We start from the raw sequence: 14,590 nt of genomic DNA, 5'->3' as shown, positions 1-14,590 counted from the left end.
AGAAGGAATGGCAGCATTATAAAGTGATAAATATTTTACTGTCCCAACTCTTTTTGAAATATGATGCAAGAATCAAAACTGAAGTGTTTATTAAAAATAGATAAATAAATAAATAAAATTCATGAGGAAAAACATCAAATTATGTGCTGTTATACTGTTTTGAATACAACAGAGGTCAAAGATTATTTACATACCGTCCTAACTTTTTCTGATTTGGGGTTACATTTAGCAAATTGCACGTTTTTAATCAAAAAAGGAAGCATAAAGTTCTAGATTAATTCAAAATATTAATTTACGATATGTATATAGCATACAATTTATTTATTATCTATTGATTTGCATACCTCTTACTGTAAGTCAAGATGCTAGTGGTTAATGGGTTTTTGTTTGTTTGTTTTTGTTTTGCTTTACATTTGAAATCCCAATCAGTACTGGATTTTTCAAGATTGTTTATTTATTTATGCAAACAAGGCTTTATCTAATTAAACAGGCATACATTTGCATACTTTATAAACAACAAAATTGTAGTCTTTGGATGAGAATTGGAATCTTTTCACTGATAACACAATGAATATGCTTTTGAAAATAGATGTATACAAAACACTTCATTTATTGAGAAGTGTTGCATGTCTGGCTAGCAGGGACGCAAAGGCTAATGCTTTACACTTAGCTTTAGGGAGCCCCTCCTCTTCAATTACACCAAATAGTGCTATAAGTGGATCAGGTTGAAATGTATGTTGTAATATATCAGACAATGTTTCAAAAACGTCTCGCCAAAATTTTTCAAGACTAGGGCAAAACCAGAACATATGAATCAATGTTGCTTCAAAGTTACCACATTTATCACAGTTGGGGCTGAGTTCTGGGTACATTTTGGACAACTGCGTTTTGGATATATGAGAGTGGCATGCACACAAAGAAGAAGAGTGCACTTGGCTTAAAATTCTTTCCCATGTATCTTCAGGAAGTAATATATTTAGGTCTTGGTCCCAGGCCAACTTAATCTTATTTAGTGAGGTTCAGTTTAGCCCTGATATAAGATTGTAGATAACTGATATTGACCCTTTAGCGAGTGGTTGAAGGGAGAGAAAACTATCAATGGGATTTTCAGCAGGCATATAGGGGAAAGAAGATATCTCATCTCATCTCATCTCATTATCTGTAGCCACTTTATCCTGTTCTACAGGGTCACAGGCAAGCTGGAGCCTATCCCAGCTGACTACGGGCAAAAGGCAGGGTACACCCTGGACAAGTCGCCAGGTCATCACAGGGCTGACACATAGACACAGACAACCACACTGAAAAAAATTAAACATTGGCTCAAATTAAAAAAATTGAGGTAATCGATCACACCTAATATTGTAGTGTTATACAATATAAATAATTCATTTGATTTGACCTGAAATATTTAACTTCATGTAAACCAATTTCTGATGGTTGAACCAAAGCAATTATTTCAGATTTTCCTAAATTAAAATAAATGCATTGTTTTTTTTTCACCTTTATTTGATAGGACAGTGTAGAGACAGGAAATGAGCCAGGGAGGGATCTGGAAATGATATCAGGTCAGAATCGAACCCAGCTCCCCAGATTTATAGCATGGCGCCTTAATCGACTGAGCCACAGCATTGTGCATTGACCACAGCCCAACCATACATTGGTTTTATTACTTAATGTACACTGAAAAAAGTGAAACAAAGCTGTTGTTCATTTAATGTATTTGTTTTCATTCCAGTGAATAAAAAAAAAAATAGTTTGCTCCTAGAGGTCTGCGCGGGTCGGATTTTTCAGTCCCGCTCCCGCCCGCGCCCGCATTGTGCAGTCCCACTCCCGCCCGCGCCCGCAAAGAATTATGATTTTCAGTCCCACTCCCGCCCGCGCCTGCCATATTTTGTCCCGCTCCCGCCCGCAAATCCCGCCCGCAAATCCCGCATGATACAGACGTTCATGTTATTTCTCAGGAAAATTCTTGGTGCCCCACCCCCTACTTTAAGTGGATTTGAGCATAAATATCTACAGCTCACGTTTGTTATTGTTTACCTTGTTTCTGAATTCAGCATATAGTTTCTCTAATAATAATAATAATTAGTGCTGTCAATCACAAATCGCACATTCTTATCACATGAGAAACCATTGTAATTCTCTGACCAGCATAAAAAAATGAATGGGCTTGCTTTGTACTAATGGTGTGTTTTTTTTTTTTTTTGTTTTGTTTTTTTGCAAAGCAGAGCTAGTAAGAGAAGTGAATTGCTTGAGTTAGTCTACAACTTTAATCAGAGAGACAGGTTACACAGTGACGGTAGGCTTGACTCAATGCTATCCCAGAAATCCTTCCTGTAATATGCAAATTTGGCCACCTCTGATTGGACAGCCAAATTTGCATATTACAGGAAGGATTTCTGGGATAGCATTGAGTCAAGCCTACCATCACTGTGTAACCTGTCTCTCTGATTAAAGTTGTAGACTAACGCAAGCAGTAAATCGCTTCACTCATGGTTCTCTTGCTAGCTGGGTGTGAACTGTGAGTCATTAGAGTGATTAAAGGATTTCCTGTTAGGGTGATCAATGGCAAGTTTAAGATGCCATTCCTCACACAATTTGATTCTCTCTGCAAATTTAGGCATCTTAAAATGTTTTTATTAATGCCAAATAAAATATCCAGCACAAATTATATATGATAGACATAAATTAATAATTTATAAATTTTAATTCAAACACATTTTTAGTTAGTGGGACTGCAACTTATCACCGCCCGCGCTGCATATGTGCACTTCCGGTCGCGCCCGCAATGAGCTTTCAAAATTTGTCCCGCGCCGCACTGCTTTGTGGCGGGTCCCGCGAGTCCCGCGGGACTCCAGCGGGAGTGCAGGGCTCTATTTGCTCCCATATTCAAAAGTTGTTTAAATGAATTTAAAATATTCAGGTTTAACAAAGATTATTTAATCTTTGTTAAACCTGAATATTTTAAATTCATTTAAACAACTTTTGAATATGGGAGCAAACTATTTTTTTTTTATTCACTGGAATGAAAACAAATACATTAAATGAACAACAGCTTCGTTTCACTTTTTTCAGTGCATTCACACCTACGGTCAATTTAGAGTCACCAGTTAACCTAACCTGCATGTCTTTGGGGGAAACCGGAGCACCTGGAGGAAACCCACACGGAGAACATGCAAACTCCACACAGAAGGGCCCTCGCCAGCCACGGGGCTCGAACCTGGACCTTCTTACTGTGAGGCGACAGCGCTAACCACTATACCACCATGCCACCCCAGAAGATGTTACATTTTTAATATAATGTCTGACCTGCAAATACCTGAAAAAGTGGGTAGGTGGCAAATTATATGCTTCAAATCCTTCAAATGAGCAAAACAATCTCCACTAAACAGGTCCCTAAAAGACGTTATACCTTTTCTGTGCCATTCTGAGAAAGTTGAATCCTGTAAGGACGGGGTGAAGAGGTGGTTAAGGGCAATAGGACTTAACAGTGAAGGCAGTTGTAGCCCAAAGCTTCTCCTAAATTGGGCCCACACTCTCAAGGAATGGTGTACAATTCTATTGCTACCTGATCCTGGAAGTAAAGGAAGCGCTGCCCCCAACAGCGCAGGAAGAGATGTGTGTTTGGTAGTGTTGGCTTCAATGGAAATCCAAGCTTGGGGGGTTAGGATGAAGATGAAAATGCTTCCAGAGCATCAGAGCTCTAATGTTACTAGCCCAATAATAAAAACGAAAATTAGGAAGCGCCATACCTGTACTGCACTTAGGCCTCTGCAGGTATGCCTTGCAAAGTCGGGGCTGTTTATTTCTCCATATATAAGAAGAGATCAGTGAGTCTAAAGATTTAAAAAAAGATTTGGGAATAAAAACAGGGATACATTGAAAAAGATACAGAAACCTAGGGAGTACCTTCATCTTCACCGAGTTAATGCGTCCTATCAGGGACAGAGACAAGGGAGACCATTTTGTTATGTCTTGCTTGACCTGATTAAGGCACCTGACAAAGTTTTCTTGAAAAATGTGTTTATATTTATTTGTTATGGAAACTCCAAGATAAGTCAAACAATATTTTTCAAGTTTAAATGGTATGTTTGAATAGTCTAGTTTTTATGCGTTTTCATTAAGCGGAAAAAGTTCACTCTTTTGTAGGTTTAGTTTATAACCAGAGAACTCACCAAACTGGCCAAGCAATGAAATTGCAGCAGGAAGTGAAGTTTCTGGGTGGGAAATGTAAAGAAGGAGGTCGTTTGCATATAAGGAAACTCTGTGTTCTACATCTCCCCTCCAAATCCTTGACAGGTGACTGCATCCCCAAAGGGCAATAGCTAGTGGTTTGATTCCCAAATTGAAAAGTAAAGGGCTCAAAGGGCACCCCTGGCAGGTTCCCCACTGTAGTTGAAATGGTGTTGAACACACAGAGTTTGTTACCACAGAGGCTGTTGGAGAAGTATATAGCAACTTTATCCAAGAGATCAAGTTTGACCCAAATCCAAATTTCTCCAAAACTGTAAATAAATATCTCCACTCCACCCTGTCAAATGCCTTCTCAGCGTCCAAGCTGACCACACATTCAGGGACACTATTGTCAGTTGAGTACAGAATATTGAGTAAGCGACGTACATTGAAAAAAGAATGGCGGCTCTTCACAAAACCTGTTTGATCAGTGTCTATTACAGACGGAAGTGTGTCTTCTAAACGTCTTGCTAGCACCTTGGATAAGATTTTAACATCTGCATTTAGTAGTGAGATCAGCCTGTAAGAGGCACAATCTTCTGGATCTTTCCCCTTTTTAGCTATCAGAGTTATGCAGGCTCGATTGAATGTTGGTGGGAGACCACCAGTTTTGAAGGATTCTTCCAAGACAGAGGACAGAAGAGGAACAAGTTTTGCTGAGAAAGCCCTATAAAACTCGGCTGGAAAGCCGTCGGGGCCTGGGGATTTCCCACTTTGCATAGATGATATGGCCTCAGCAATTTCAATATCTGTTATAGGGTCATCCAATCTGCTTTTTACATCTTCTGATATTTTTGGGAAGTCTACTTCTCATCTCATCTCATTATCTCTAGCCGCTTTATCCTGTTCTACAGGGTCGCAGGCAAGCTGGAGCCTATCCCAGCTGACTACGGGCAAAAGGCGAGGTACACCCTGGACAAGTCACCAGGTCATCACATAGACACAGACAACCATTCACACCTACGGTCAATTTAGAGTCACCAGTTAACCTAACCTGCATATCTTTGGACTGTGGGGGAAACCGGAGCACCCGGAGGAAACCCACGCGGACAACATGCAAACTCCACACAGAAAGGCCTTCGCCGGCCACGGGGCTCGAACCCAGACCTTCTTGCTGTGAGGCGACAGCGCTAACCACTACACCACCATGCCACCCGGAAGTCTACTTGACCTAGAAAATTATCCATTGTTTTGGTATCAGACTGAGACTCAGAGGTGTATAGGTTTGAATAGAATTCTTTAAACATGTCATTAATTTTAGTAGGATCAGTTGTCGCCTCCTCTTTGTTACATATCCTTGTAATCATTTGTTTAGCCTTGATACCCCTTAATTGGCTGGCCAATATCTTGCCTGATTTTTCACCATGCTCATATACAGTACTTCACTCTTAGTCTTTTGTAATAAGTTTTCTACGTGATATGTGGAGTGGAGATCAAACTCCGTTCTAAGCTCAAGTCTCTTTTTATACAGTGTGGGTGTAGGGGTTTGGGCATATTGTTTATCTAGTTTTAGAATTTCAGTTGAGAGGTCAAGCCTCTTCTTATAAATACTTCTATTTTTGTTTGCAACAAAGGATATAATTTGACCCCTTAAATAGGCTTTGAGGGTGTCCCACACAGTAAGACAGGAGACCTCGGATGTCCTATTTGTCTCAAGAAAGAGAGATATTTGGTCTGACACCCATGTTACAAATGCTGAATCAGACAGCAGTGTGGTATTCAATTGCCAATGCCTCTTTCCCTCACCACTGCCAGGGAGAGAGAGGCCTAAAACTAGGGGGGCATGATCTGATATCACAATGCTTTTGAACTCACAGGAGTGAGTGTGTGTGATTAGCTTATTGTCTATAAAAAAGCAATCAATTCTAGTGTAAGTGTGGTGAACATTAGAAAAGTAAGAGTATTCCTTTGTAGAGGGATGTAAAAAACGCCAAATATCAGACACACCATATTCAGAAAGGAAGGACTGTATGTGACTAGTTGATTTGCGTACCACAGCTGGATTGGAAGAGGATCGAGCTAACACTGGATCTAGTCAGCAGTTAAAGTCACCACCAAGAATCAGAGTGCGTGTTAAGATCAGGTAGGAGTGAGAAAAAGCGGTCAAAAAAAGCAGTGTCGTCAAAGTTTGGAGTATAGACATTGGCTAGCACAACCTGGGCACCAAACAGCTTCCCTTTTATAATTATGTATCTCCCATTACGGTCCTTGGTTACACTAGAGGGCTCAAAAGGTATATTTTTGTGTATTAAAATAGCCACACCCCTTGATTTAGCCTGGAAGCATGAACAAAATAGTTGTCCCACCCATTTGCCATGTATGCGAAAGCAGTCAGCATCTAGCAAGTGGGTCTCTTGCAAAAATGCGATCCCAACTTTCAGTTGTTGTAAATGCAAGACAACCTTATTCCTCGTAACCTGATGATTTAAACCCTTGACATTCCAACTGATTAGGTTCACATTACTACCCACTATGAATGCCTAGTTAGCTCAGTTAGGACAGCAGATTGCATATTTGTGTTAGTGGACAGCCACTGTGGCATATAAATATAAACTGTATTTTCCAACAGGAGAAAAAGAAAAAGTTCAAGTCCCACTTGAAGAAAAATTAAAAAAAAAAGCTGAGAATAAAACTCCCTCCCCCATATCCATAATCCCTAGTGCTGCTACATAAAACAACAGCAAACTCTTTAACACAACCATTGTGTAACACACTTCACCTAGGGTATCCCAATAACTCTCTGTCCATTACAGGCTGGGTCTGAACCCCAAAAAGTCAAAAAGGAAAAGAAAAAAGGTCTGTCTGTGCTATCAAAACCACATAAACACAAGGCTATTGTACATTAACAGCATTTATCACTAAACATGAAGGCTTGGGTTAAATCTAATTCTACACACAATTAGGAATGAATAGTAAGTTACAGGGGAAAAAATCATTATAAAAGGAGACAAAGATGACTGACGGAATGAATCAGCAGATAATTGCGAGTCCAGTTAGACTGTTAAGAATCTAAAGAAAATTAGCAATTTATGATTGCTATGTAGGCCTATCCTACGTTAACAACAATTTACAACAGCCCACTTAGAAGCTTGGTCATGATAGGTGATGCTGATTTAGTTAAATGACCAATGCAAGACAAAGGATAATAACTGTCTTTAGTGCTAATCATCTGGTCCGTGTTGGCCTATGCCAACATCATTAACTTTACCAGCCTTGTACTCCTTAATGTACTCTTGTGCAGCTGCGACCGAATCCAGACACTTCTTTCCGCCGTTGGGGAGGGTGATGCGCAGACGAGCAGGTCGCAATCCCTGTTTGTAAAGATCAGCCATGACTTCTTTATATTCGGTCCGCTGGCATAGCACGTCTGGGTTGTAATCTTCTACCACATGAATGCTGTGACCCTGGTAGATCATCTTGCCTTTCTTGCGAGCTTCGCGAACTAGGAGATCTTTTATCTGGTATCTGTGCATGCACAACAGAACTGGACGCGGTCTCTCACCTGCCTTGGGCTTGGCCGTAAGACTATGGTGTGCACGATCGATTTCTGGAGGAGTTGGTAGTAGTTCCTTTCCGAAGACCTCAACAAGAAACTCTGCAAAAAACTGAGTCGGACGGCCGCTTTCAATGGATTTGGGCAAGCCAAGGATACGTAAATTGGAGCGGCGGCTACGTCCCTCCAGGTCGGATACTTTTGCGGCTAGCTTAGAGTTGGCATCATGCAGGTTAACACACATAGCTTCCAATTCTTGTAATCGTTGACTAGCATCGTCAGAAAATTATTCGAGTGAGGATATTCGTTGACCATGGTCTTCCGCCAAGGAACGAATTTGATCTAGCTTAGAGTCCATCGCTTCCAGAGCATATTTAAATTCAGCAGATAGGGATTCTTTATGTTGTTCTAAAAGCATGGTCATAGCCTCCACAGTTAAGCTAGCCTTGGATACTGGCTCCTCTTTTTTGCTGTATTTCCCTGGTTTACCGGCCATTCTTGCACTCTCCAGTGGCAAAAAAGTATGACACAATTAAATCAAAAGCATTGACTGTTGATGTGGAAAGTTAAATGGGGTTAGAGATTAATTTTATCTACTTTCAACGAGAGCTTGAGAAATTCACGTCTACTCCATATTCGCCAAACCCGGAAGTCCCAGTGTGTGTTTGTTTAAGCATATTGTTGATGGAGTAAAAATGGGTGGCACGGTGGTGTAGTGGTTAGCACGATTGCCTCACAGCAAGAAGGTTCTGGGTTCAAACCCAGCGGCCGGCGAGGGCCTTTCTGTGTGGAGTTTGCATGTTCTCCCCGTGTCTGTGTGGGTTTCCCCTGGGTGCTCCGGTTTCCCCCACAATCCAAAGACATTGGGGCGTGAGGTTGGGCTGTGGTGCTGAGGCCCCACGTCAACAATAGGTTGATGTGGGGTGGCCTTGGGCTGAGGTGCCCTTGAGCAAGGTACCGAACCCCTGACTGCTCCCTGGGTGCTCTGGGCTGCCCACTGCTTTGGGTGTGTGTGTGTTTTCACTGCTTCAGATGGATTAAATGCAGAGGATGAATTTCACTGTGCTTGAAGTGTGCATGTGATGAATAAAGGTTTCTTCTTCTTAAATTCATCCATCCATCATCTGTAGCTGCTTATCCTGTTCTACAGGGTTGCAGGTAAGCTGGAGCCTATCTCAGCTGACTAACCGCGAGGTAAAAATTCAGTGTCTGTAAAAGTTGACAAACAGCTTTTGGTAAAGGTTGTCTCTCCTTAGCCTCCTCAGAAAATAAAGCCATTGTTGTGCCTTACCACTGCTGAGATGTTGTCAGTTCAGGAGAGGTCCTCTGTGATGGAAAAACATGAAAAACATGAAATATAAAAATTATGACAGTGTACAAGGTGGCAGTATGAGGATAAATAACTGTACAATGGTACAATATGTATAAATATGATAATTAGAAAAACAGTATATACAAAAATATCGTGTGGTGAAATTTGCTTATGAGGCAGAAGGATCAATAGCAGTGGTATGTGTACAGAGGGGGTGGTTAGTGCACCAGACAAGTTAGAGTGCATCTGAAGAAAGGGGAAGGGGCTGGAGGGGTGAGTAGAGGGACAAGGACGGTAGAGAGTTGAGGAGCTGAACTGCTCTGGGGACAAAGGTCGCTCTTCTCCTCTGTGTTCGGCAGCTCGGACAATGGAGCCGGCGTCCTGAGGGGAGCCACTCAAATGCAGGGAACAGGACATGTAAAGGGTCCTAAAGAATCCTGCCCACTGAGTTTACTGTCTGCTGCTCACAGAGAGTTGAGAGTGACCTGAGGGGGAGTCATACATGTCAACCCCTTTGGGCGTCCACCTGTAGTATCAGAGGAAGAAATCCATAAAATCAACATAAAATCCTTATAGCCTTCGAATCGCACCAAACTTAATAAATAAATAAGTAAATATAACTTGCCTGAGAACTTCGTCCAGCATGTCGAAAATCGCCTCGCCCATGCCGATATTGCACACGAGCATGTCTATGATTCTTGACTTCGCCCCTCTGTTTATGTTGAAGATCCGCACCAAAACGGCCAGTCGCTTGTCCGTCTTTTTGTCATTGGATTCATCGATCAAGGAAAATGGCGACGTCCGGCAGTGCTGGATGATCGGTAGTGTAGCTTTGGCGTTCAAGCTCTTTTTGATTATTTGCGTTGTTTTGGTGCGCCTACAGCTGATAGATTTCGCAATCGTACTGTCCGTGCAAATTCGCGGCAACAGTTCTGTCAGGTGGTCCGCAACGGCTAGCAACAAATTGTGCTGAGCAATAAAATTACAGATCGTAACTTCTGCTCTTATTACACTTGTTGGTTGATCATCGGTCTTAGGCTTTGCAAACATCGTCATTTGCGGCTGATTCTGTTTCTGGTGCAAATTTCGCTGATGTAGTTTGGACCTCATGTGTTCCCTCACGTCGTAAACTCCAGATGCCGCAAATTTTATATCTCGCACACAAACTGTGCAGTGCGCGTACTCCTCATTTTTCGCCTGAACAATGACACCATTAAATGTCTCCTTCCATTCAGGAAGATACTGCCCACCGTATCTCATTTTCTTTCTCTGTGTTCCCATTCTTTCACTCAGCAGACGCTATTCAAAATCTCTCAGGTGTAAACAATGTTGCTCTGCACAATGAGAAAATTGTTCGAACAATGACCGTTTGGCGCGTTTAAATGCAGATCGTGCGCATGACCAGAACGAGCGAAGTCTCGCAGTCGCGATACTGCACGAGGCTTGAGGAATAAACATCCAGTTTCACATAGTCTGGGTTACCTGCCCCTGCATACACGCTGTTCTTTGTCTATAAATCGAGCTTTTGTATGTTTTTGCGACGATCAGCTGACGATGTTCAAGTAAGATACACAAAATAAATTTAGGTCAGAAAATACTGAAAATCCGTAAGACTTTGTTTATACGCCCGTATGCCCTTGAAATAAGCTAAAATCCATATAATTTCCAGACAATCCATATAGGTTGACATGTATGGGGAGTCCAGTAATTTTAGAGCACACCTTGACTGTGCTCTGCAGGCGGTTTTTGTTCTGAATGCTAAGGGAGTGGAACCAGCAGGTTATGGAAAACGAAAACTGTGTTGGTCTGGACAGGACTATGTGTGGTCTTCTTGGTAGTCCTAATATCCATGATAATCTCCTTGGTCTATTTGGTGTTCACCACGCTGTCAGGTTCTGAACTTCCTCCCTGTATGTGGCTCGTTGCTGTCTGAAAGGAGTCCAACAACTGTCGTGTTATCCGCAAACTTAACAGCAGGTTTTGGGTTGTTGATGGGTTGGCAGTCATGCGTGAAGAGTGCCTAAAGCCCAGCACACACCTTCCCGATTTCATCGGGGCTTCATGTGTCAGGCGATCAGTTACGAGTATACGGGCCCGATTTGATTGGTTCAAAATTCCCCGCACACATTTGCAAGACATCGTACACGTTCAGCCCGAACAGATGGTCACATGTTCAAGATATCACATGATAGTACTATATATATATATATATATATATGGGGCGGCACGGTGGTGTAGTGGTTAGCGCTGTCGCCTCACAGCAAGAAGGTCCTGGGTTCGAGCCCCGGGGCCGGCAAGGGCCTTTCTGTGTGGAGTTTGCATGTTCTCCCCGTGTCTGCGTGGGTTTCCTCCGGGTGCTCCGGTTTCCCCCACAGTCCAAAGACATGCAGGTTAGGTTAACTGGTGACTCTAAATTGACCGTAGGTGTGAATGTGAGTGTGAATGGTTGTCTGTGTCTATGTGTCAGCCCTGTGATGACCTGGCGACTTGTCCAGGGTGTACCCCGCCTTTCGCCCGTAGTCAGCTGGGATAGGCTCCAGCTTGCCTGCGACCCTGTAGAAGGATAAAGCGGCTAGAGATAATGAGATGAGATATATATATATATATATATCATACATCCATCCATACATAAAGTATTACATTTTGAATATTAGAATCAAAAAGGGATAATAATCCCAACTAGATAAATCAATAATAAGAATTGATTCTAATTTGTTCAGTCATTCTTAAAATTCAACTTGTTCCGGGATTCCGGACAAGCGATTTCTGTACCACTTACAATGCTATAATACTTTACCAGGCATTTTCAAAGCTGACACGATTACAGCCATAGCCTCGTTCCTCTTTTCCCATTTGCTGTAATCAGGTGAACTAATGTCATAAAGACAGGTGGATGCTTCCCAAAGTGACACAAGTTGTGCTTCCTGGTCTGCAGTCCATGTGTGATCAATCCTGGCACTCCAATTGGCTGTTTAAAATGATCGTAACCGATGAGATCGTAGTAACAACACACACACTACCGATTGTGTTGCATACGAGGAGATCGCGTCCAAAAATATCAAGACCAGTTTGATCTGAACCGAGCAACCGAGAACTGATGAAATCGACTACGAGGGGCCCGTGCACACATTTACAATTCGCAAGCGTTTTAATCGGCCCGACAAAATCGTAAGCGAATCGGGAAGGTGTGCGGTGGGCTTAAAGGAAGGGGCTCAGCACACAGCCTTGGGGGATGCTGTTACTCACTATACCTAATATTCTATTTTATATTAGATTTTAAAAACTACTTGCAGTTTTTAATGTTACCCAATTTAAAAATTAGAATATTACTGTTTAAATTTATTATCTCATCTCATTATCTCTAGCCGCTTTATCCTGTTCTACAGGGTCGCAGGCAAGCTGGAGCCTATCCCAGCTGACTACGGGCGAAAGGCGGGGTACACCCTGGACAAGTCGCCAGGTCATCACAGGGCTGACACATAGACACAGACAACCATTCACACTCACATTCACACCTACGGTCAATTTACAGTCACCAGTTAACCTAACCTGCATGTCTTTGGACTGTGGGGGAAACCGGAGCACCCGGAGGAAACCCACGTGAACACGGGGAGAACATGCAAACTCCACACAGAAAGGTCCTCGCCGGCCCCGGGGCTCAAACCCAGGACCTTCTTGCTGTGAGGCGACAGTGCTAACCACTACACCACCGTGCCGCCTAAATTTATTATAATTATGATTATTATTGGGCGGCATGGTGGTGTAGTGGTTAGCCTCACAGCAAGAAGGTCCAGGTTCGAGCCCCGTGGCCGGCGAGGGCCTTTCTGTGCGGAGTTTGCATGTTCTCCCCGTGTCCGCGTGGGTTTCCTCCGGGTGCTCCGGTTTCCCCCACAGTCCAAAGACATGCAGGTTAGGTTAACTGGTGACTCTAAATTGACCGGAGGTGTGAATGTGAGTGTGAATGGTTGTCTGTGTCTATGTGTTAGCCCTGTGATGACCTGGCGACTTGTCCAGGGTGTACCCCGCCTTTCACCCGTAGTCAGCTGGGATAGGCTCCAGCTTGCCTGTGACCCTGTAGAACAGGATAAAGCGGCTAGAGATAATGAGATGAGGAATAGTGATGTAAATAATTAGTCCCACAAATGTTGAAATAAATAATCATACACAATTTAATGATGAAAGCTTTAATTTAACATTTTCATGAAATAATCATCTATGAAATTTTTCGCTCGGTCGTTCCCCTCGCCCTTTTTTTCATTAGAAGGACTCATTTTCACAAAAACCTCTATATTATTCATGGCTAAATATAAAGCCAAATAAATCCCTTCCGCACTGCCAGGGGGCGGCGGTACCCAGTTCCAGGTTCCATCCCAAAAACTCTGTAACGTAAATATAGTGCACTACATAGGGCGTAAGAAGCCATTACTTCATCCTTCCTATAGTGCGCCTATGTAAGGAACATCGAAGTAGTTGGTATTCAGCTGTTTTCTACGCACAGCATCCTACAGTTTGTCGTATGGTCAATGGTGAGTTACGTATTTTCTCGTGCACACGTATACTGTTTAGTGCGCAAGTATGCAATTTCCAATCTGACCGGTATGTGTAGGAAACCGAACCGTTTGTAGCCAGGCAGCATCTTTAACGGACAGAGATATAGACATAGCTTCAAAAAGTGATTAAAGTCGGTTAAAACTGAATTCCGAATCTAAACACAGTGTCAAGGTAAGTAGCTGGTTCATTCTATAGGGTGAACAAATATGGCGGTTAATGCTGACTAGCCGTTTAGCTAGCATCCTAATTAGCTAGCATCCTGGTGTTGAGGATTTGTGGACAGAAGTGGTAACAGTAAATGGTTTTATTAATAGTTTGGGACGTCTTGTTTGCAGGTTTGTGCTTAATTGTTGTGTTTGAATTTTGCACTTAGCTTTTGCTAGCTTGCTTCGGTCATTCAATGTGACATTGTTGGATTCATACTTGAGCTGCTACATGTTTACAGATCACACCGCATTATAACTCAGCACTGTTAGACCTAAAGACAGGATGGAGCAAGAGCAGCAACGGGATTAACATTAAATTGGGCAAAGTTTATGCTTTCTGTTCATTCATTCATTCGGACAGTGAAAACTCCTGTACAGCAGTGGATTGTGCTGTATGGCAGCTGTATTACAGTTAATACAAATCAATAAAGCAAAAAAAAAAAATTGATCTTGCATCTCGAATATACACCTTAACTATATGTACATTACAGAAAGCATCACGTTTGATTTTAAATTCTATGTAATTGGATTAGCCAGGTCTTTATTTTAAATTTTTTTTTTAATATTTCAATTACTATTTTTTACGCTTCACCTCTATCACAGGACTAAATCAATCAAATTTTATTTATATAGCCCTTTACAATAACCGAAAGGTACCCAAAGTGCTTTACATCAAAGCCATAAGTCAAGTCAACTTTATTGTCAAATATGCTATACATGCTCGACATACCGTACAGCACAGATGAAATATCAGTCCTCTCTGACCCACGGTGCAAACAGGCAATGCAATAAATA

At 42.2% G+C, this 14,590-nt stretch overlaps 1 protein-coding gene across 2 annotated transcripts in view; it reads left to right on the top strand.

Annotated features, from left to right (window-relative positions):
* The first annotated feature begins 13,468 nt into the window (after nucleotides 1–13,468).
* Nucleotides 13,469–14,590, top strand: part of cpt1aa (carnitine palmitoyltransferase 1Aa (liver)) — an 83,701-nt gene continuing 82,579 nt past the window's right edge. The window contains exon 1 of one of the 2 annotated variants that reach the window (XM_060911495.1): nucleotides 13,469–13,564. The gene's annotated coding sequence lies outside the window, so the exon portion shown is untranslated. The other variant, XM_060911494.1, reaches the window with a different exon arrangement.

Source organism: Neoarius graeffei, chromosome 27 (assembly GCF_027579695.1).
Source record: "Neoarius graeffei isolate fNeoGra1 chromosome 27, fNeoGra1.pri, whole genome shotgun sequence".
Lineage (NCBI taxonomy): Eukaryota > Metazoa > Chordata > Actinopteri > Siluriformes > Ariidae > Neoarius > Neoarius graeffei.
The sequence above is the reverse complement of the archived record's forward strand: the minus strand, read 5'-3'. Positions and strand labels throughout refer to the sequence as shown.